General features: G+C 36.5%; 1 protein-coding gene across 1 annotated transcript in view; it reads right to left on the bottom strand.

Moving 5' to 3' along the window:
• The window catches only part of CAMKMT (calmodulin-lysine N-methyltransferase), a 217,507-nt gene that overhangs the window by 117,942 nt on the left and 76,453 nt on the right, over nucleotides 1–23,112 (bottom strand). The gene's annotated exons all lie outside the window — the stretch shown is intronic.

The following is a 23,112-nucleotide window of genomic DNA, read 5'->3' as shown; positions in this document are numbered from 1 at the left end:
CAAAAGCAAACTTCTTAAAATTCTCCAAGTACCACTAACCTTCATCTCAATCAAGCATTCATATTTAGAAATATCTGTCATGTATAGGTACTATTGATCCACAGCATTATAAAGTTAACTATTGACTTCAAAAACCATTAGAACAGTTTATACATTATCAGAACGACTACTAAAATTTAATTTGTAACTTACAGCTTATGAACAGGTATCATCTGCTGAAGTCTGCCTCTAATTTACAAAAGATAAAGTAGGATTCCAGTATTAATACTGATACAGTTTTTGCTCTTATTAAATGAGTAAACAATTATCAAATTAAAAAAGTTGTCTGAATAGGGAACATCTCAGCACTTGATATAAGGAGACTGCTCCTAGCTTTCCTGTTCCTAGAGGGTTCAAAGAAATAACTCCAGAATTAAAAGTCTGAGCTACAACAGTTTTAGCTTAAGAGAGATACCTCTGTGCAGCAACTACGGCATTTGCATCTCCATAAGATGAGACAGGAGTGTGATATGTAATAGTAACTGGGAAATGTAATAATCACCCTGTAAATAACATTTAGCAAATTTACAGTGTTCTGTAAAGAATGCTTTAGTAAATGTAGCGTATTCATCTGAGAGGGGCTGTTCCAGTGATCAGCTCTTGAAAAGGTAACAGGCAGAGAGTACTTTACTCAACTAGAGAAAAAAAAAGAATAAATTGGTACTCTTGGCTAAAAATTACTGCCATAGTGACTAGCGAGTTAATTCAAATTGCCTGACAAGGCTTTTCTCCATCATAAGATGCCTTGGTCAGATAGTTGGTCAGATTCATTAACACTCAAATTTTCCGTAAACGTATTGATTTTGAAACTGTTTTTTAACCAAACTGCAATCTCCTATCCCTCCACCAGGCCCCTGATCCTGATGCTTATTACTGCCAGTAGCAAATCTGCATGCAATGCTGAATGTAACACTTTGAAACACACCATGCAAAGGTAATATTCTACCATAGAGAAGCAGATATTCTCCACAAGGGGAATGCAGAAAATCTATCTGAATATATAAGAAAGAAGCTTGTAAATGTGCTTTAACATATCACAGGAAAAAGCTGCTCATAAAACAGCTTTCTTTATCTTAAGTTACTGTCAGAATCAGTGCACATCTTGGAGCTGTATTATAAACAAACTCCATACAACCATTCTGAAAGTCAAAGACTCAGTCTCAATATTACATATAAGAAAATAACTACTATGGAAGAAAAAAAAATAGCTTTGTTGGTAAAGCACTGCAAAGACTGACTGGGAAGTACCACTGGAGAAGCAGTCTTCAGAAATGGACTGGATGGTGATGCAGAATCTCACGCTTTTAAATGCCTCAGGATATTGCAAGATGGACATGGGGAAACTGAGAGATAACCACAGTGAAATTGTCTACCAATTCACAACGCTTCCAGATAAAAGTGAAACACAAAAGGGAAATTCCTCCATAGTGAAGCAAGCTTGTTTGCACTCCACACAACGAAGACAGTTTTCCAGACCAGATAAGCTACTACCATGGAAATACAAGTGTTACAATGATGCCGTATGACCTGTGGCAAACTCCTCTGGTAAAGCAGTCACAGAAAACTAAATTGCTCAAAGACAGATTCTATTTACCACATGCATATTTTCAATGTTTCTAAAAGATTAGATGAGAAAGTTCTGGGACAGTTCCTCCTCCTTTTCAAATATGTGGAAACGCCTCATCCACGCACGATGTTCTCGTAGCAATGTAGTCGCCATGGTCAAGTGAAAGGGGTCTTGAGACAATGAAATTTTGGAATATCATTTCGTTCTTTAATATTACCATACCTCCCATAAAAACACTGCACTCAGACACATGGCAAGTAAGACAGGAGAGCAAAAAGGACTTTACACATGGATCTTTTACTTGTTCAGCCTTCTAGTGTACCACATCAACTTCAGAGAAAATTAAGTGAGGAAAACAGCACAACAGCCCAGGGACACATCTACTTACATTTTGTGATTACATTTTAAGTGCTCTTTGTCACAGATATCATAAACTGATTAAATCATTTCATGGCTGACCCCTACTGACTATGCTAAGCGAAAAGAGAGGGCTATTAATAACTACCCATTTCTGACAGCTGCCCAGGGGCAATGCAGCCTTTTGCAGCAATAAAATGACTCCCCAGCTCACTTACTGAATGCTAAATATTGATTCATATTATGAGTGTTGTCAAACACAGACTGCAGTTCTGAAGATCCGTACTGGCAGGTCATCAGGAATAGCATTAGCAAATGTCAGGTCAGGAATCAAAGGGCTGCTGGACTCTTTAGGGATGAGATTTATCGATTCCATAAAACGTGAAACAGATCAAGTACTTGTGATGATGGAAACGGTCATGGCAGAATGAGGCTGAGCCTAGGACGATGTGTATCTCAGAAGAGAAGCATCACACAAAAATGTTGACCATTGAAAATAAGTTTTAAAAGATGGGATGTCCATGACAAGGACAACTGAAGATGCAGGCCCACAAAAGACCATTTTTAGGCCTAAAAGTCAGAATTTGAATGTGCACTTGGCCAAAGCCACATATCTAGCTCGCTCACACAGGAGGCCATACTGCTGGTCTTAAGGATCTGATTAAATTAATGTTGGTGCTGTTCAGACCATGTTAATGAATACTATAATCCAAAGATAAAAATTAATAAAACTGAGAGGTCTATGGTATTTAGATGATCTGAATAACATAAGGTAACATTCTGAGTCTATGATTGTTAGAAACACATCTTGAATGCCAAATAATGCCAAAATTAAATTTAAATTCCATTATTTCACACTTTGTCACCACCAGCAGCATTTTACTTAATGAAAATATATTTCAGGATTTCATTTTCATAAGACTGTGAGTTCACCCAGGCTGACATTTTAAAATTTTCCCTCAGCTAGAAAAAAACCTGGCATCAAGGTATGAAAAGTGACTGTGGAATGTTACATGTGCGTTGAGGAGAGAAAAGCCTTGAAGCTTCTTGCTTCTTCTTTAAATTGATTACTGCCATTTTTTCCTTCTTTCTTCTTTTAGAGCATTTTCTCTTAATTGAAACACTAGTAATGACTAGATCAGTTTAAAATGTAATAGAATTACTTTTAACAGGACAAACAATCATATATTCCATGTAGCCAGGAACCTTACTAAGGAAACAGCCGTACCCAGGGAATCCCAGACACTGAATGGTGTCCGTGCCCATGGTAGGAGGGTTGGAACCAGATGACTTTTAAGGTCCCTTACAATCAAATACAAATCATTTTATGATCCCATATAATATTCAAAGCAATAAAGATTATTCTAAAATTGAACAGCTATTTCGATGAAGTACTATACCAAATCCCAATCAACTATTATCAAGTGTTATCATTTCTTAACGTTACTTTGACCACCTTGATCAAAAGGAGTATTTTTTAAATTAATGAACAAATAATCAAATGTGTTTTCAATAACTTGAAACTACTTCAATTCAGCTATACGTGGATCTTTTCCAATATGTTAAAATTTTTGTTGTTATTGTAAGGTTAAAATAAATAATTTTTCAATACGCAGGACACTATTAAGAGAATCTCTATACAGAAAAACCTCCATTTAAGTTTCAGTTTGGATATTTGAATGGTAATTAGGATGTCTCTAAAAAGTGCACCTAGCTACCTAGGGAAGAATATATCCCTGTATGCTATATTCCCTGCATTGTATATTCTCTTTCAGAATCAGAAATCAAGTCACAAATCTAAATATAGCATTTGATGCTTACACAGGACACAAGAACTCAATAAAAGACAATAATTACAAATAATAGACTTGAAAATGAATGGTTTCAATGAACTACAATTTAATGAGAAAAAAAAGATAAACACTGATGATTTATAATTATAAAGGAGCTGCTTGGGAACCTAAGATACAGTCATTAATGCATAAATAATTCCAAAAGAAGGCACAGAAATACATAAACCATACAAGACAAACAAAATATTCTATTCGGAATTGCTTAAAATCCAAATAAGATGCCCATGTAAATCCATTTTAAAATTAATTACTTCATTAAATCTACAAAATTTAATGTCAAAAACAAATCTTAAATAAATTAAATAAACTGTTAAGCACAGCAGTAGCTTCTACGATACATACAGAGATTTTGATGCTAAGAGAGTCAAGCTTTTACCTGCTGTGTCCTGCAATTCTGACTACTGTATCAAGAAAAAATCAGGAAATATCTAGAACAGATTTCTCACAGAAAAATAATTTCAATATTTTAAGAAGACTCTAAAGAAAATGTTTTCACTAAGAGATACATATCCCCTAATTAGAATGTACTTCCATCAAGAAAGTTCTTGAGGAATTCATTCTAGTCTAGTGACTGTAACTATTACAGAAAATGTCCAGTGTTTTATTTCGTCATTGGCTTCAACTAATCTAAGGTGATATCAGCACACAAACAGCAGTGCTGGTTCTCTCTCCTTTCCAACAGACATTTCTGCCCACACAGACACATATTCTTACTTACTTTGGGTTTACAGCAGGGAGGGATGGAGGGAGGAAGGGAGAGAGGACACATGCTGATAGTACGAGGGGCAGGAACAACGTTTTAGTTGTAATGTGAAACAGTTCTCTCTCTGTGCAGTTCTGTAATACAGACTGAGCAGTAGTAGTATATCACTACTACTTATGAAGGAAGGTCCTTTCCCCTCCAAACCCATCCTTCAGCATTTCTCCTTCCCTGCTCCCAGCTGCCATTACCTTATGCTCTGGAGCTCATCATGTTCATCCCACTGTAAACCAACCCAATACATTGCAGAAGAGCAAATCCGTACTGCCCCCCCCCCAAAAAAAAGGCATTTTTCTGCCATTTAAATTAGTTTGGCTGGTAGAAGGATCCTGCCAACACAGAGAGGACACAGAGGAAGAACTCCTGGTGAGGAGCAGAGTGGGGAAATCCAGGGAGTGGCAAACCTTTGATCAGACCAGTTCTCAAGGAACGGCAGTTTCAGATTGTTGCAGTATTAGACATGTAGGACAGTACAGAAAACCTGCTGAAGACATGGAGATATTTGGGGGATTACTTAGCAACCATGTCCCTATGGCCAAAGTTCAAAAAGGAAGAAATTTTGGTCAATTGACTATTTGTAAAATTAATAATAAGAAATTCTGTAATACAAAGAAAGCCCTTCGACCTCTGTATAAAGTCAGATGTGTCTATTGTTCACTGTACCTAGACAGTAAGGAAAATATGATTAAGCTTGCCTACAGTTTGGTTTATTTTTTTTAATTTAGAAGCTGAAAAATAAGGTCATATATATTTACTCTTTAGTCTGTAAAGGCAAAATACACCATTTCTTTTCCCTGGTATAAGAACTGCGTTGTAAGAAAAGAACCAACCAACTTTAGTATTCTCTGAATTCTCATCTCTGGCAGTCATGGAGCAGTCCATGCAAGCACACTGGGAACACTGTGTAACAAGTAGACAGTAACAAATCATTCAGGTTTAACTTGTTAAGTAACATCTAACACAGCAATTTTATGTAATCAATTTTCAGATAATGGAAAACTAGGCAGTAATGAATATGTCCTGTATACTCTCTGGTGTTCAACTACTTGATATCAACTGAATAAATATTTTTATTTCAAAACACAAGCCACATTCAGTTGGTTTTGTATTTGCATGAAAGAAGCAAACAAGAAATAAAGAGGCTACAACTGCGTTTGCATTGTCAGACAGCATTCAAAAATATAAAGGCTAAACCTATCATTTCAATAATTCTTTCCAAAGACAAAAATCCATTAATAAGCAAAACATGTCAACAAATTAATTAAATATTTCATAGTCAATGTAAAGTTATGCAGTGTTAAATTTTATTTTTTATGGTATCACATTCACTACTGATATGCTCTGCAACAGATAATACATTCTGAATTTTTCTTTGTTTATTAACAAGCCCTTGTAATTAACTTCCTTTTAAATCATAAGTATGATACTATTTTAATTTCCCTCACATTCTCTACCCTATCATTTGGAATCACATTAAGCTGACTCTTAGCAGGCCACCTGGTGTAATTCTATGACATTGAAGTGAGCTGTTCTGGTATGCAGGAAACACTGACAGTCTTCTGTGCTGAAATCCATTTCTCTAACTGATGACAGAACTGGGGGAAATTAATTTTTGCTATTCATAAATACCTGACAGGTTTAATGTAAATGTTTTGAAAAAGACCTCAGCATATGCTGCACATACATTATATATGCCGCAGTGCACTGGAATATTGTATTTGCAACCCATTCCATTTCTACATCACTACTGCTGAAACTTGAAATTTCTCAAATTACTTCCATATTGTAATTTTCTCCATATACATACAGACAACAACAGAGGCCTCCATGAAGTCTTTCAGTTGCTAAAAGCAGTTAGACATTTAGGACAAACTACTTGATAGAAATACTACAAAGAAATATATACCAAATTGTTTGATAGAAGTACTACTAGAAAGAGCTATATACCATACCTTGCCAGACAAATTAACAAGAAATGCTTATGCATATGTGATCAGAGACCAGAGGGAATTCTGTTACAAATCTTCATGACTAAGGGCACTTTCTCATGAAATACAGAATATTTCATATTCCTAAAGCCATATCATCAGCCTTAACATTATTGCTAATCCCCCATCCCCACTCCTCTCTACAAAAAGAACAAAAATTACTCTAATCTTACCAGCAAAAGTAGATTTGCAAAGGTCTCCTCAACATGCAAATTTATTTGAATGTCTGGAATCTAAACAAAGAACTGCTACACAGAACAGTTGGGAAAACTGAGACTTCTTCTTTTACATATTGATGCTATCAACATATACAATGATAAAAATAAAGGATCTAGAAGTCAGGAAAGAAAAAAATGGGGCCTTATAGGAGAGGGACTCAACTACTTAACTGTTCTTATGTAAAAATATATATACACTTTTTCACTATACATTGTGTGACCTACTGGATTTCCTTTAAGTCATATATGCCAAAATCCCATTATTTACAAATACAGAATACAAGACACTGAATTTTTCCTAAAACTAAAGAAAACAGGCAGGGGGGTTTGGTTTTTCTTTAATGATACAAACTTTGATCCTACCTTAGTATAGATAAGGATATTTACCAAGTGTGAAAATTCATTACCTATGCATCTTTGTGGGTATGCCTATATTTTAGTGTCTGTTTTGAATTTGGACGCATCTGCTACCCGGTACCTAATAAAACACCAGCAGTGCCCCAAAAAAATCAATACATGAACACAATCAACAAATTATAGTCCCACAAAAATGAGACATATATTAATAGGTCAGCAAATAGAATTTATTGCTAACAATAATTAGTCATATATTTAATAATTTAATTAAATTGAAATTTGGTCACAATTTAAGGTATAACAATCTAATGCAATCCTGATTTTAAGGTGAAGGCCCCACATATATTGGGTTAAAAAATTCTCACCCTGCTTCTGTATTTTGCCTAAACCCTAAATAATTGTTGAATATATCCCAAACCCTGAAACAGCACATAGTGGTACAACTAAAGATAAGCTGGAAGATAAAAACACATAGATAAAATCCACATATTTTAATAAAACAGAAAGAAAAATCCTATAAGAAATATCAAGTATTACTTTACGGAATAATTTATCAATATAATGTCCAGTACATAGGGTATTTAAAAATCTACTTTAGTAGTCTATTTTAATAGACTATAACCTAATAGTCTCACAAAATTAAAGTATAATAAGAATACGAGACAATTTTTAATCATATTATTGTTGTGAACACTTTTCTTTTACAAGAGAAATTATAAAACGCTTCGACAAGGAAAGTTATAAAATACTTCTGGATTTGAAGAAAATTCTGGATTATTTCTCAAGCGTTCTATCTAGAGGAATTAATACCTCTGGGGATGAAGATGCTGCTTTCCTAACTCAGATCCTATGAAAATGCTATTAAACCTGTAAACCAATTTTCATTTATGTTAAGTGAGTACAGTTGAAGTAACTGAAGTACAATTTCAGACCAAGAGTTTTTTGGAGAAAAAGAAAACAACTTTCCTTTGGTGCAATTTGTAGCCATGTTTGCAGTAAGAGATAAAATAATGTTGTTTCGTTCTCTCCTCAGCAGTTTTGGAATACTTGCAATTGATTGTCAATCAAAGACAGTCTAAAGACAGGACAGTTTCTGGTGATAACAACCTGTGTAAGTGGCCTAATAAACGTTTGCATCACACAGTGTGAGTCACCCAAAGCCAAGCACTGTTTTATAAAACAGTTTGTACAAACTTTTGAATTACTTAAACATAAGTACACACATTTCAATAATATTTTTCTCCACCTCACTAGAATAATGATAGAGAAACCATTTTTCTTGTATCATATCTGTACCACAAAGCTTCAATAATTTGGCTCTAAAGCAAATAAATCAGCTCAAGAAGAATCAGCCCACACTTTATTCTTCAATTGTCAGAACTGCAACCAAGGCTGAAAAAAAGTCAGTGACTTGCTCTTATAATTGGAAAATACAAAGTCGTTCAGCAGGCAAAAGAAAGCACAACGTGGCTTCCCTAGAAGGGATTTGTCCCAAGCTATCTGTGTAAAATTGCTTTATTGCCTCTGGTGCATTGGGAGGTCCACTGCTTCTCAGAAAATTAGGAGTTCTCATGCCTGCACACTAACTAGGTCCAGCCAGAGTGGGGAGAAGGAACATGCCTAGCAATTCCAGGAAAAGCTCAGTGTTCTCAGGTTTTACTAAAATCTCTCTCCTAGGCAGAAAAAGAGGACCTCTTCAAAAGGAAAGCTAGAACACCTCAGCAGTCCACACTCTCAGGAATATGTATACCTGTGGTAACCTCTAACAGGCCCCACTGACTGCTCCAAGACAATGGTGAAAAAATGCCATTCTTGTACACTAGAGCACAGTGTGAGTGAGAGTGAGGAATCAGGAGTCAAACTGCCACACATGTTTCTGATTTTCACTAAGGAAAATTCATCTTCCTTAGTGAATATGGGAATATATTTTCACAACCATATAAACAATATAGTAAAAATTTTTTTACTGTATGATTTCATATTGTCTTAATAAATATTTAAAAATTTTACTAATTACTCATGAAGAAGAAAATTACCAAAGAACTGCACAACTGCCATCAAGGCAGGTAAGCATTATCAGATCTACCCTATAGGACAGTTAATTGAACTGTATAAATTATTGCAAGAAAAGGAAAAGCTAACTTTGAGGAAAAAGATTTCAAGTAAGCTTTTTGGACTTTTCCTGCATTTAAACATTAACTAGTGCTATGGGCCAATAACCCAATTCAACTCACTAAACCTGGAGAAGGGTAAATATTTCATTGCTTAACAATTAGATCCACTGGCTTATCTGATTCAGATTAATAATGTGGCATGAATGCCTACAAGCTTTCAGCCAGTTAATTTAAACCCTACATGACTTAATTATCCTAACTATCCTAACTATTTAATACTTGTATAAGTTTTCCATATCATTCATGTTATATTGTCAATAAAATCACGGCACAGAGGAAAAACCAGCATAGTTATATACAAAAATATTCAAACCAATAATAAAACGTTAATCTTAAATGAAGCGAAAACATTAATGACAGTGCATTTCCCCAGGTATTACATATCACTCCTTACATTCCCATTCAGTATTCTACACCAAAAAACCTTTGAGGTTGTTATGTGAACTACCATGTGTTCTAAGGTTGCACTCCCTTTTGCATGATCTCTGTATTCTCACATTCCATCTGAGCATATTCGAGGTAGCCAAGCATCATATAGTGACTATAAGGAAGACTTATATACAACAAAATTTTATAAGAGCAATGCAAATGAATGCATGCCCTGACCAAGTTTGAGAGAAAAATACAAAAAAAAAAGGAAACAAGAAATTAAAATCAACTGGCAGCATGCAGACAAATTATTAAAATATAAATCACTTCCATTTAAAAACAAATTAGTATAACTTTACGTTCATATTTTAAGACAAACATCATCTTTCTGTTATCAAATTAATCTCATTAATTCCATTAACTCCTAGGCAAGTCATGAGATACACCTCTCTTTTTTATTTAACTAAAGTATTCTAATAGAATAGTGTTCTTCAGAAAAGGTGTGCTGAAATGAAGACTTCATTCTGCTTTTCCTACTGATTCAACAACATGCAGAATCATGGTCCTCAGATAAGAGATAAGAAAGCAAGAACACTGAATTCTCCAGAAATCATCCAGCAATGCACAGAAGAATCACCATATCTTTCTCATTACTTCTCACCTTTCTGTAGACATAAGCCAGAAGTGTCTACTCAAAACTTATTTCAGCTCTTTTTCACAGAGCTAAAAGACTGGAGTAAAGTGAGTTTTGCCTGTTTGTACTTCATAGGATACTCTATCCCCCATTCTCTTTGGAAGCTCCCTTCCCTTGAGACCAGGCACAGTCCATTTGGGCTTTCAGAAGCCATCCAGCAGAGGCTTTTATCAAACAAGCTAACTTATCTTCAGAAAAGAGGAAATGCCCTCACATACCTCGTAGCCGGTGAAGGTAAGAAATTATCATTATAAATTTTATCAATGGAAAGTTAGTATTGGCACCCAACAAGGATCTGAGTTAGGGCTAGGCAGTCCAAGATCCTCATGACATGAAAGTTCGATATAGCAATGGACCACATACTGTGAAATACATTGGGGTCTCTCCCAAAAGTGGCTTCATGCTGCATTGCCACAGAGGTATCCCACACAGCTCTTGAATACCTCTCTAGCATTAATCAAAATCTCTGCTTAGTCAGAAAAATGCATTCCATCTAACTGAAACGTTCTGCATGCTATTTATTTTTCAAGCCAAGCCAGTTCTGTCTAGCAATGTGAACTGCATATTCAACTCCTGACAATTGCAAAGATCCGAGGATTGTCCATCGCAGGATTTCAAACTTATTTTCTCCTAAAGTCAGTTTCCTGGCTTGCCTTTGACTGCTGTACCTCATAGCCATCATGCAGACATGGAATAAAACTAATTATTTCAGATAACTATTTTTGACAGTTTCTCTTGCCAAGCATAATCAGAGTTTCTTAACCAAAGACAATGGGTTGTATGTAGGAGTATATTACATGCTGTATATTACATGCTTAACTCACCATTAGCTCACCTGAGCCTCCCCTTTCTCTGTGCACTTCCATTTCAAGCTCTCAAAACTGAGGATCAACAGTGACTTTCCTGGATGATTCGACAGCTCACAGGGGACCAACTGCTTAACGTTTTGCTTGCACATAAACACCCTCAATGTTTGTGGGTCATCCACATGATTCTAAAGGATACACGAAATAAATTCAAACCAGAGGTGGCTCCCTACACTAGTACAGGTATGCAAAGACCATATTTAACTGCTATGGGTAGTCATCGAACGGAGCATAAACAGATGGAATGCCCTCCTAACACAAAGCCTCAACATTGCAGGTTCTTTGAATCTTTTCTACAATTGGGCAAAAAACATACATTTTCTATTTATTCAAACAAAATTTAATATATTGGGAATTTTATGGAATAAAAATAGTATAACTTACATAAAAGCCTGTACAGTAACTCTTTCTTTTGTAATAATACACTCAGTACCTTTTTCATTTCCATCTGTTACAAAGAATCGTAATGTAACTTCCCAAAACCACAGAAACATGTTTTCGCCTTATCATTGGTTGTAAATAACAGGGGAGAGGGAGGAAGAAAAACCCACAAGAAATCAAGAGAAAGAAAAAAGATAATATTCTTCTCATGATGGACTCTTAAACTGTACATTTTCTTATTATTCTATTAGAAAAGCACAAACCTTTTACCTGGAAAGAACATGGGATTCTTCTCTTCTTTCTTACACATACACATGCACTGACACAGAGAAATAGGTGAAACCCTAACTCTAGATGTAGCTAAGAAAAGTGCAGAATTTTATCCAAATGTAACTATTATCTACATCTCCATAATAACAAAAATTCAAAAGCAAGACCTCCTTAAATTCATACAATGTGTGAAAATTAAACATTTCTATAATGCTTTATTGCTGTATCCAGTTTAGAACACTGGAGCTATAATATCTCACTCTTAAAATATTAGGATCCAAAAAAAAGTGTCATGGTAAGATTGCACATATAACAAAATAGATATATATAACAAAATTGTTATATATATTGTACATATAACAAAATAGATAACATCCAGTTGTATTTGCTTGCATTACTGAATATCTCTTAAACGACTGATTACTTTATCATAAAAGGTATACCTGCTACTTGGTAGCTTTGTATGTTTATATAGAAAAAAATAATTTGTTTTGAGAATAAACAGTGCTGTGTGTTGGTGCCTTAAACAAAACAAGCAGAAGGGATGTTTTGCATTGCTGTAGAACGAGAGAGGATCAGTCCATTTAGGCAACTGAATTACTCTTCCACAAAAGGGAAACTGCACTCTCTTTTTGAGAAGAAAAGCAGTTCTAAGAGATTTTACTAAAAACTTGCAGAATATGACTTCTAAAACTGTTTGACACAAAAGGCATATTGGAAACATGATGGTAGAGAAACAAGACATGGTCTCACTAACATCAGAGTACAAGCTATACAGGAATAAGAAGGTAATAAAGCAATTGGACAAATTGTAAAAGGAAAGCAAAAACTTCTTAACATGTCAAAAGTTTGCCAAGACATTGCAACACCAACAGACAATCAGCATAGAAAGCCATTAGTAAAGGGAAACAAAAACATATGGAAAAACTATATGAAGCAGCTGCAGAATACACAGGCAACACCAAGAGTAACAAGTCCCAAGGATCAAAAGGCATTCACTCAGGAGTGCTAAAGGAATTCAAGAACCAAACAACAGAACTGTGGTGTGTAAACTTTCACTTATATTGCCTTTATATGTGTCTTTATACATTGCCTTCACATGTGCCTAATGATGACATTAGGAAAGAACCAGCACTCTCCTGCAAAGAGAAGTCCTGCCTCACAAGCCTCTGTTGGAGACAATAACCCCAGAAATAAGAGAGTTTCAGTTGATATAGTCCAGCTGCATTTCTGAAAGATATTTGATAGCTCTGAAATAAAAGCTGCAGTTCTTGTGTAGATTAAAAGACAAAAAGTGTTATTGAGATATAAGACACAAAATACAAAATCAAATATATTGTCAGTTTGCAGAGTGAAGGGAAATAAACATAATATTTCAAGAGTCTGTTCCAGGACACTGGAAAAGTTGTTGCAAGTGTAGCTAGGTTACACATTCCAATAAATACAACATCCAAGTGAAAAACAGTCAAATGACTAGCAGGGACTGATGAAACTGAGATATTAATGGGACATTAAAATGAAAGTCAAAAAATACAATGCAGACAAATGTAAAAAAAAACATAAAGCAAGGACAGCTCTAAATTCACAAACAAGCAATTGGCACATAGCTGGCAATTGCAAGATCAGGAGGTTAAAATAGCTACTTGTGTGAAACTGGTACAACACCAAGTAGCAGGTAAAAAAAAAAACAACAAACAATAAAATCCCAAACAAAACCGAAAAAAAACCCCAACCAACCAAAACAAAACAAAAAAATCTCACAAAACAAAACCAAAACCAAACAAAAAATCAAAACAAACTAACAAAAACCAAAACAGAAAAGAAAATAGTATTATTTTGTCACTGTATAAACCTATAATGAGCTCACATATTGATAGCTGCACACAATTCTGAGCACCCTTTCAAAAAAGTATATAGTAGATTCAGAAAAACATGAAAAGGTAACAAGAATGACCAAAGGGCTCGATATGAAGAAAAAAATAAGTGGACTGAGACAGTTAGTTATTATATGTTCATACAGTTACATTCTAGGGCATTAGAATAGTGTTGCCAGAACTAATTTAGTGTTACTGTGTTTCTATAAACGTCTTTAACTGTTCCAAAGAGTCTAGTCAAGAGAATGGGTTTAGAGTATGAAAATACCATGCTCCATTAGATATGAAGATAGGAAAGAATACTGGCAAAACATAGAAGTCTCAGGTCACATTCTTTTTTAATGGACATAGTATTATGTCTAATTTACTGCCTCTAAACTTTTTAACTAGGACCCAAGAGAGGGAATGGCAGTGGCAGTGATAGTCTGCAAGGATTGTATTTGTTGTACAGTTAGACACAAGGATAAAACAAAACAGAATTGCATATCTGAGCAGCTTATACAATGCATTGTGACCAAGATCAAAATGATACACATAAATGATTTGCTGGCTAACTAATTAGCACCTTTTCTAGCCAAAGCAATGATGTTCATACATCAGCAGCAACAAAATGCTAATATTGCACTTTCAGCTATATATATCTAGCTGCAATCCCTAGGTTTTGATTATATGTAATGAAAATACACATCTGTTTGCCCAAGAAATCTCTGGTCACAGCCAGATCACATAGTGTGTGGTGAACTGGGGTACAGTAAAAGAAAAATACAAAACAATACAAAAAAATTCCAAAATCTACAAGTAAGAAGAAAAGTATGTCCATACCTATGTCCTAAGGCTAATATCAAAAAACCTCACCTAATTACACATCCAAGATTTCAAAGAAACAGAGAACAACACATGTAAGTGATTGAATGTTTACATTTTTATGACCTATTCTTGTTGTGCACAACACCTCTTGCTCACACTGCTGACATCCAGTAGTGAGCCCTAAGGGAGTTGTTCTAAGTAAGGGTTTCTATATGTCTCATTGAATAGGAATACAAACTGACAGAAAAATAACTCAAAATTGCTATAAAATGACTGGTACCTCCCAATGCACAAGCAAATGACATGCACTTTAATGTAACGCATTTCTCCTCATTTTGTAGTAAGCTAAAACATACTTAAGATCTGAATAAAATGCTTGAAAAAATGCTACTTGTGTTAAAAATGAAATGAAATTATAAAGTTTAGAATCCTTGATTTTATTAATCCAATGCTGCTAGGCCTAAACCATGTCATTTGCCTTGTAAAAAAAAAAATTGAAGCAATTTGGGCTTTTTTATTGAAGTAATGGATGAAAATATTAAAATTCTTTGTTTAGGACTTGTGTCTTCTTGGCACAGAATTGCACTGGAAAGCTGTCACAATGGGATTTGACTACTCCATGTAATCCTTGATGTGGAATGCAATTTTCTACATATTAGCTGCTATGCAGAGAGCTAGACCCAGAGCCCATCCACCACATGACTTCACCAGTAGCTATACACTCTTTGCAAGGTAAAAACACTGCACAGCTCCAAGGACAAGAAAACTCTTCTTTCTGGTGCATGGTGTAGGGTGGAGGAGTAGAGCAGTCCTTCTCCAGGAAATCCTGCCAGCTGCAGTTGTGGGTGACCTTTGGAAAATTAGCAAGATTCACTCTTTGTTCATACAGTTCCACCCATCTTCTCTGAAGATACTGATATTTATCCTAAAAAATCAAGTGCAACCTTGATATTAATATAAATTGATCTTCCCTATACAGCCAAGCACAGTCAGCACCCAGATGACTGGTGAACAGTCACACCACAGCACTGTAAATGGAGACCACACAAGGCTAACAGCAAAGGAGCATGAACAGGAAGACAACTACCTGAGACTTGGCAAGAATGTACCTCATCTGAAGGCAACAGGACTAAAGCATCTCACTGATCACAAGGCAAAAAAAAAGTTTTACTGTAGCAATGTCTATAGCAGAAAGTTATAGTGTATAGCACTATATTTGTAGCAAAGTGTATAACAGAAAAGCACACAGACCATGTCATACAGGAATATCAATGAATGATGACACAGACATGAAATCTAGTTATTTCCTTCTCTTGTGCTTTAACAAACAGAATTGATTGCCTCATATTAGAGGTTTGCTGATTCTGTTTAAGTCAATTTATTCCTGTTAGTCCATCTTGAGTTCCTGAAAACACTTCCATGTCACTTGTGTGGGGCAACTCATTCAGAGAAAGTAGAAACGGGCAGAGAAATGTAATCATCTTCTAGAATAAAGGAAAGATTCTAAGCACAAGGCAGGAACCAGTATAGCTTGATCCAGTGTAAATAACATTTATTTTGTAAGAGTATCAGCAAGAGACATGATCTTTGAGCACTGAGCACACGAGTTTTGCCTGAAGGGAGTATTTCATTCGACTCCAGGCTTGTGACCAGTCCTGCCAATAGAACTTCTGCCTCCCACAATTTCATAATTTAATTCCCTACCAAATTTAATCCCAGAGAATTCTATCACAGTGAAATTCCCTTCACAGTGGAATAACAGGACTTTCACAGGCAGGTATCTTCAGATGTAACTAAATTTTCAACCAATCACCACTGCTTTCCAGCTCACATTTGTCATACAGGCTCTGGAAACACACATTGGAGTTATTAAATCAGTCATGGTTACTGCATTCAGAAACAAAAATACTATTTACTGAATCACCAGCAACAGAACAACTGCATCCACTGGAACTTTGCTGGACCATCATGTTAAAGAAGAGATTTTTGATAATTGTAAATAGCATAGGTACTCCTACTGTATTTTAAATACATGAATTTTCACCAACTATATTTGCACCATAAATCATTTACACACAGCTAATTTGAAAGCCTAGAACCCCAATCTTTTGCAATGTCTTTAGACAAATTACATATCAGATGCTGCAAAGTTCTCAGTGCATTATACCTTCAAACAGCTAAGTAGAACTCAAGATGTGGCTTGTGTTAGTGAATAATATACGTTCATACATGACCTTTATTGTAGGCACAGATTGGTGAAACTAAGAATAAAATAATTTGAGATTAGGAAAACTCGTATAATATGAACTACAGTAGGCAAAATGGAATGAAAAATTAATGAGAAAGGCTACGAGAAGTTCTGTTAGAAAAGTACTGCACATGCAAAAGATATCAGTAGCAAAAAGGTGAAACACAGACAAAAGATCATCAGATTGCAACACAGAAATGAAAGAGAAGATAGAGAGAAAACATCCTTTTCTTCAGAGCCACCAGATGATTTTTGGCTGTTGAACAACACAGGAATTAACTCCACTGCAGCCTGAGTGAACCCACAACTTCCAGAAAATTTCTACACCAATTTTAACTTTACAGACCCTATGATCAGCCTATAATTGGCAACCTTCAAATCACTACATATGGAAATTCTGGAAACCAACACATGTACCTCTTCAAAAAATGGCACTCTTAAAAATAAATTATTCAAAATAAAGCAAAAGGTCTATGACACATAGCCCCAAGAGCCCACTAAATTTGGTCAGATGATTGAATCCAGCTAACCTGAAGAGAATTTATACCCAAAAGGGATGCTCCTTTGAGAACAGATCCCCTCTTTGATAGAATGATCAAGTGTCATCTTCTTTCTTACCACAAAAAGAAAATCTCAGTGAACTTAGACTCTTCCTTGTCCTGTGCGACACCTCTGGAAAACTACTTGGAAAATCATTTAAAAACAAAAACTTGAAACTGGAGGAAGGAAGATGATGTCTTCCAATTTTTCCCAGTATTAACTGCAAAACTTGACACCATAAGAGCGATAAATCAGAATCATCAAATGTCACATATTCTACTACAAACTTCTTGCAACCCACGACTGCAAGAATGATCAACTCCCAGTTGACTCTGAAACTGTGCGGAATCTACTGCTCCAGTTGGATCCCTACAAATCTATGGGGCCTGATGGGATTCATCCAAGAATCCTCAAAGAGCTGTCGATGTCATCACAAAACCTCTCTTGATGATTTTTGAGCAGTCTTGGGAATCTAGAGAGGTTCCAGTTGACTGGAAGCTGGTGAACATTGTCCTGATTTTCAAGAAGGGTAAGAAGGAGGACCCCAGAAACTACAGGCCTGTTAGTCTCATTTCAGTGCCTGGTAAAGTTATGGAGAAGCTTATTCTGGGAGGTATTGAAAAACACCTGAAGGACAGTGCAGTCATTGGTCACAGCCAGCATGGCTTCATGAGAGGGAAGTCCTGCTTATCCAGCTTGATTCCTTCTATGACAAGGTAACCCACCTAGCTGATTAAGGGAAGCCAGTTGATGTAATCTTTTTGGATTTCAGTAAAGCTTTTGATACTGTCTCTCATAGGATCCCTCTGGACAAACTGTCCAGCACACAGCTGGATAAACACATCATGTGGTGGGTGAGCACAGAGGGCAATAGTGAATGGGGTGACATCAGACTGGCGACCTGTCCCTAGTGGGGTTCTGCAGGGCTCCATCTTGAGCCCTGTGCTCTTCAACATCTCCATAAATGACTTGGACACAGGACTGGAAGTGACACTCAGCAAGTTTGCAGATGACACAAAACTGGGAGGAGCTGTTTACTCCCTTGAAGGCAGGAAGGCCCTGTAGACAGACCTTGACAAAGCAGACCAACCATAAGAAGTTGAACAAGGGGAAGTGCTAGATTCTGCATCTGGGATGGGGCAATCCTGGATGTACGGACAGACTGGGGAATGAGATGCTGGAAAACAGTGCCATGGAAAGGGACCTGGGGGTCCCAGTCAGTGGCAAGTTGAATATGAGTCAGCAGTGCCCTGGCAGCCAGGAGGGTCAACTGTGTCCGGGGGGGCATCAGGCAAAGCATCACCAGCCGGTTGAGGGAGGGGATTGTCCCGCTCTGCTCTGCACTGGGGTGGCCTCACCTTGAATATTGTGTGCAGTTTTGGGCACCACACTGTAAGAAAGATATTAAGCTATTACAGAGTGTCCAAAGGAGGGAGTGAAGATGGTGAAGGGCCTTGAGGGGAAGCCATATGAGGAGTGGCTGAGGTCACTTGGTCTGTTCAGCCTGGAGAAGAGGAGACTGAGGGGAGACCTCATTGCAGTCTACAACTTCCTCATGAGGGGAAGAAGAGGGAAGGCACTGATCTCTTCTCTGTGATGACCAGTGACAGGACCCGAGGGAATGGCCTGAAGTTGTGGCAGAGGAGGCTTAGGTTGGATATCAGAAAATGGTTCTTCACCCAGAGGGTGGTTGGGCACTGGAACAGGCTCCCTCATGGAAGTGGTCACAGCACCAAGCCTGCCAGAGTTCAAGAAGCATTTGGATGATACTCTGGGGCACATGGTATCACTCATGGGGATGGTCCTGTGGAGGGCCAGGAGCTGGACTCAATGATCCTTATGGGTCCCTTCCACCTCGGCATATTCTGTGATTCTGTGAAATTTCAATAACAACTGGTTGAAACATGTAAGATATGTCAAAGAAATTACAGCATATGAGAGTAAACTCACACTGACAACTGATAAAACCCATTTACCAACAGGAAAATATTATTCACCAAGAAAAAAATAAACCTCTCCTCCCAGTCTTGATTATCAAGGAAATCCTGTAAATTACTTTGGAAGAGACTAAGATCTAAAATTCATAACTTTCCTGGATAACAGAAATAAGGAATTTGGTAAGAATGTTGATTTTATAGTATACTGCAGTTTGACTTCCTTCAACTCCCTCAGCATTTTCAGAAGCATAATTACCAGTCTATCTCTGTATCCCAAAGCTCTAATGACCTGATCACCTTGTTAGGTTCTCCCTCCCATTTTTCTGTTTTCCTTTCAGATTCCCTCACTGATTTACATAATTACATTCATTTCAAGTATCCATTTATTCTAATCTGTATCTGTTTGAACTTTGCTGCTGCTTCTTTTTCAGGAGAAGGTTTGCATTCCTAAAAGCTTATTCTTTTCCTCCGAATGCATCATGTAGTCTAATGAAATTTATTAACTTCTACCTACAAACATTTTGGTAAGCATCTCAGGAGGATTATATGGAGTCAACAGCGTGCCCTCACAGCAAAGGAGGCCAACTGCATCTTGGCCTGTATGACTAGAAAGATAGACAACAGATCAAGGGAGGTGATTGTCCAGTGCTGGGCAATGCCAGAAAGGCATTGAGGAACAGGAGGGTCACAAAGCTGGTCAGGCAGCTGGAGCACAAACCCTGCGAGGAGATGGTGCTGAGGGAATGGAGGTTGCTCAGATGGGAGAAGACAAGGGCAAGGGGCCATCCAGTACCTACAAGGTCATTATCAAGACGTTGGAGCTGGGTTCTTTACAGCAGTACATGGCAGGAAGACAACAGGCAAAATTGAAACTGGAACTGCTTCAAAGGAAAGGGAAGGAAAAGCTTTTTCACCATGAGAACAGCCAAGCACTGAATCAAGTTGCCCTGAGAAGATGAGACAGGAAAAAGCCAAGAGTAATCTGGTCTGATCTCCACAGCCAGATCCTGCTTTGAGAAAGTGGTTGGGCTACTTTTACCTCCCATTAAGTTCCTGTATGATAAATATATGTCTATAAAATGGTTATTGATTGTTTCTTGACTTTGGGTACACAACTTGAAAGCCCCTAATTTCTAGGTTTGCAGAAACGCTGAATACAGTGTCACACAACTGAGCTTTGACTGGTATTAAAGAGAGCCCAGGCTGGTGGGCGATCAGAGAAAATGTGGTAGAAATAGGACAGCTGGTATTAAAAGGAACTTCAGATTTTAATCTCTCTCTGCCTAAATTTCAAAGCTTTAAAAGAAGAAACAGCATCACTTTGTCTACAAAAATACTGTGAAATAAATTAATGTAATTTTAGAAAGTACTCAGGAGACTTATTGTGTGTAAAAAGCCCATTCAAAATTAACAATTCTATGTATAGAGGAGAGTCTGAATAACTATCAATAAACAAAGCATGATTTTGAGCTCCAGAAATTAGTATTTTATCAAGTGTTTTGCTTTATAAGCAAAACATGTCAAAACAAAGAAAACAAAGCAACAATAATGCTTCATGATTTAAGAAAAGCTAAAAAGTGAATACCATAAAACTAAACCAATACAAGCTATCACAACATCCCAAGCTGCAAAAAAATATTCACAGCACAGTATTCCATTTGGTACAGACAAAGCAAACAAAAACTCTGAGCATTTCCTTCCTGCTTAAAATGCAAGAGTAAGCTACCACTGTAGTTTTAAAATAGTACTGAGGACAGAAAATTAGAGATGAAAAAACTACAAATATTATGCTTGATCCACAAATATAGTACACAATAATTTCCTTGAAGTACTAGTTTAACAAGCTATTTAGGTTCTGCATTTTTTACAAGGCAATTCTGAAAAAGATTAGACTACAGAGTGAATAGTTGAAGGGTTATTAACCCCAAAGAGAATTTACTCTAAATACCCTTTAACAGTATGTAGATCACTATTCCAGTTCAGGCAGACATCACAAGTACACTCTTGTGTACATGGCTTTTGAGGGATAAGAGTGGATAAGCCACTTCACCTCAGGCTGGAGGAAAGGAAAGTAGACAGTCACTTTTCCAAGCCAATTTACATCCTAAAATAGGCAATAGAACAGTTTTCCTGGCACTCAGGGATTTAATACAAACCAAAAGTTGAGATGTCCCTTCCAGTTTTTGAATATACTAGGTAATGTCTCAAGCTACAGCACCATCTTTATTTCCAGTATCAACATTAAATTACAAAAACATATAGCAAAGGATAGTCCCTACAAGAGAGTTTAGAGTTTACCATTCAAAATGAGAGGTGAGAGATAAAGGAATACAATTGTCAAAGAGATTAGAAAATTAAGCACAATGAAAAGAGAAAAGTGCTCATAAAAAAACAGTCTAACACAAATAGAAGTCATACTACTAACCTCATTGGCCTCTGGATCTGCCTTCAAGTGGCTTAAAGTTACAAGGGCACACAACAGGAGAGCCAAGAAACATAGTCCAGTCTTCAAGGCTCAAGTCAGTATTTCACTATAAGACCTATCATTCCAGTTAATTTCCCTGCTGGAAAATGTTTGTAGAGAGGGTGAAGTAATCTACAGAAACCAGTCACTGTCAGATCCAAAGACACTGCCTTAAAGGAGAGCAAATACCGGCAAAGCATCTCTTTTAGATTTGTGTATTAGGAAGCAAATCAATTTCTTGGAGCTATTTCAGACTTAGAGCCCTTCCTCAGGAGACAACTGCAGGAGACAAAGCAGTGAATATTCTTAATTTTGCAAACAGTAGTTTTACTTCTGTTGAGTCACACAGCAGTTATTTTCTTCCAAGTTTATTTATGTCTACTTTATATACAACTACTAGCCCTGGAGTCACTTGATTTCCCATGCCATATTGTGGAATTTTACATTTACTTACAGATTTCTGATGCTTCATATCTAAACTTCATTAATTTTAAAAATAGTGCCTACTTCAGGGCAACAACTTACCAAGGTTAGCTCAAATCAATACAGTTTTAATATTTTAATATGGAAAATGCTACACCTAACTCTCAGATAACTTTGTTCATATCTAATGCCCGTTTAAAACCGATCCCTCTACTGCCAATAACAAAATGGAATTACCGACTTTTCGAATTGTTACCAGCTGTTCTACTTACAAAAAGCAGGTCTCTAAACAAGAAAATTATTGCTGTAGTGTAGTGAAAATAAAGAAGAAATATTTAGTGGAAATCAACTTCATAAGAGGACCCATCATAGCATGTGGATTTGTATAATTATTCACCAACTGAAAGAGAAGGGAGATATATTTGACCTTAAGCTACTGCATAACACCCTTCATCTCATCAGAAATTTTCTATTATCTATCATGGACACAACAAGGAAAAGATACATATATGAAAAATCAAGTTTGTTGAGCAATAAAATACGACAAATTAATAAACAAATATGCTGCGCAATATTTAGCTTCTCAAAGCTTTACTGAAGTTAAGATAATAATATTTGTTGTCAGCATCAATGAGCAGGTTCTACATTAATTTATGTTCTCCTGGTCTTTAAAGTAACTTATTATAACTTCAGTTACCAAAAAAAGTGTCATATCACACATTTTCTCTGGGAACACATTAATGGGACTTTAGCTTTTACTTACTACTAGTTACTACAGCATGTGCTTGTACTTCCTGTGATACAGATACAGCCCTCTCATGGCAGTCTTCCTAAAGTGAACATGACTGATGACTGTGTTCACTGCTAAACCCACCTTTGTTCAGGAAAATTAAAAGGTAGCAAAGAAAATCACCATTAAAGATATG

This window comes from Lepidothrix coronata, unplaced genomic scaffold (assembly GCF_001604755.1).
Source record: "Lepidothrix coronata isolate B3197 unplaced genomic scaffold, Lepidothrix_coronata-1.0 Scaffold33, whole genome shotgun sequence".
Taxonomy (NCBI): Eukaryota; Metazoa; Chordata; class Aves; order Passeriformes; family Pipridae; genus Lepidothrix; species Lepidothrix coronata.
The sequence above is the reverse complement of the archived record's forward strand: the minus strand, read 5'-3'. Positions and strand labels throughout refer to the sequence as shown.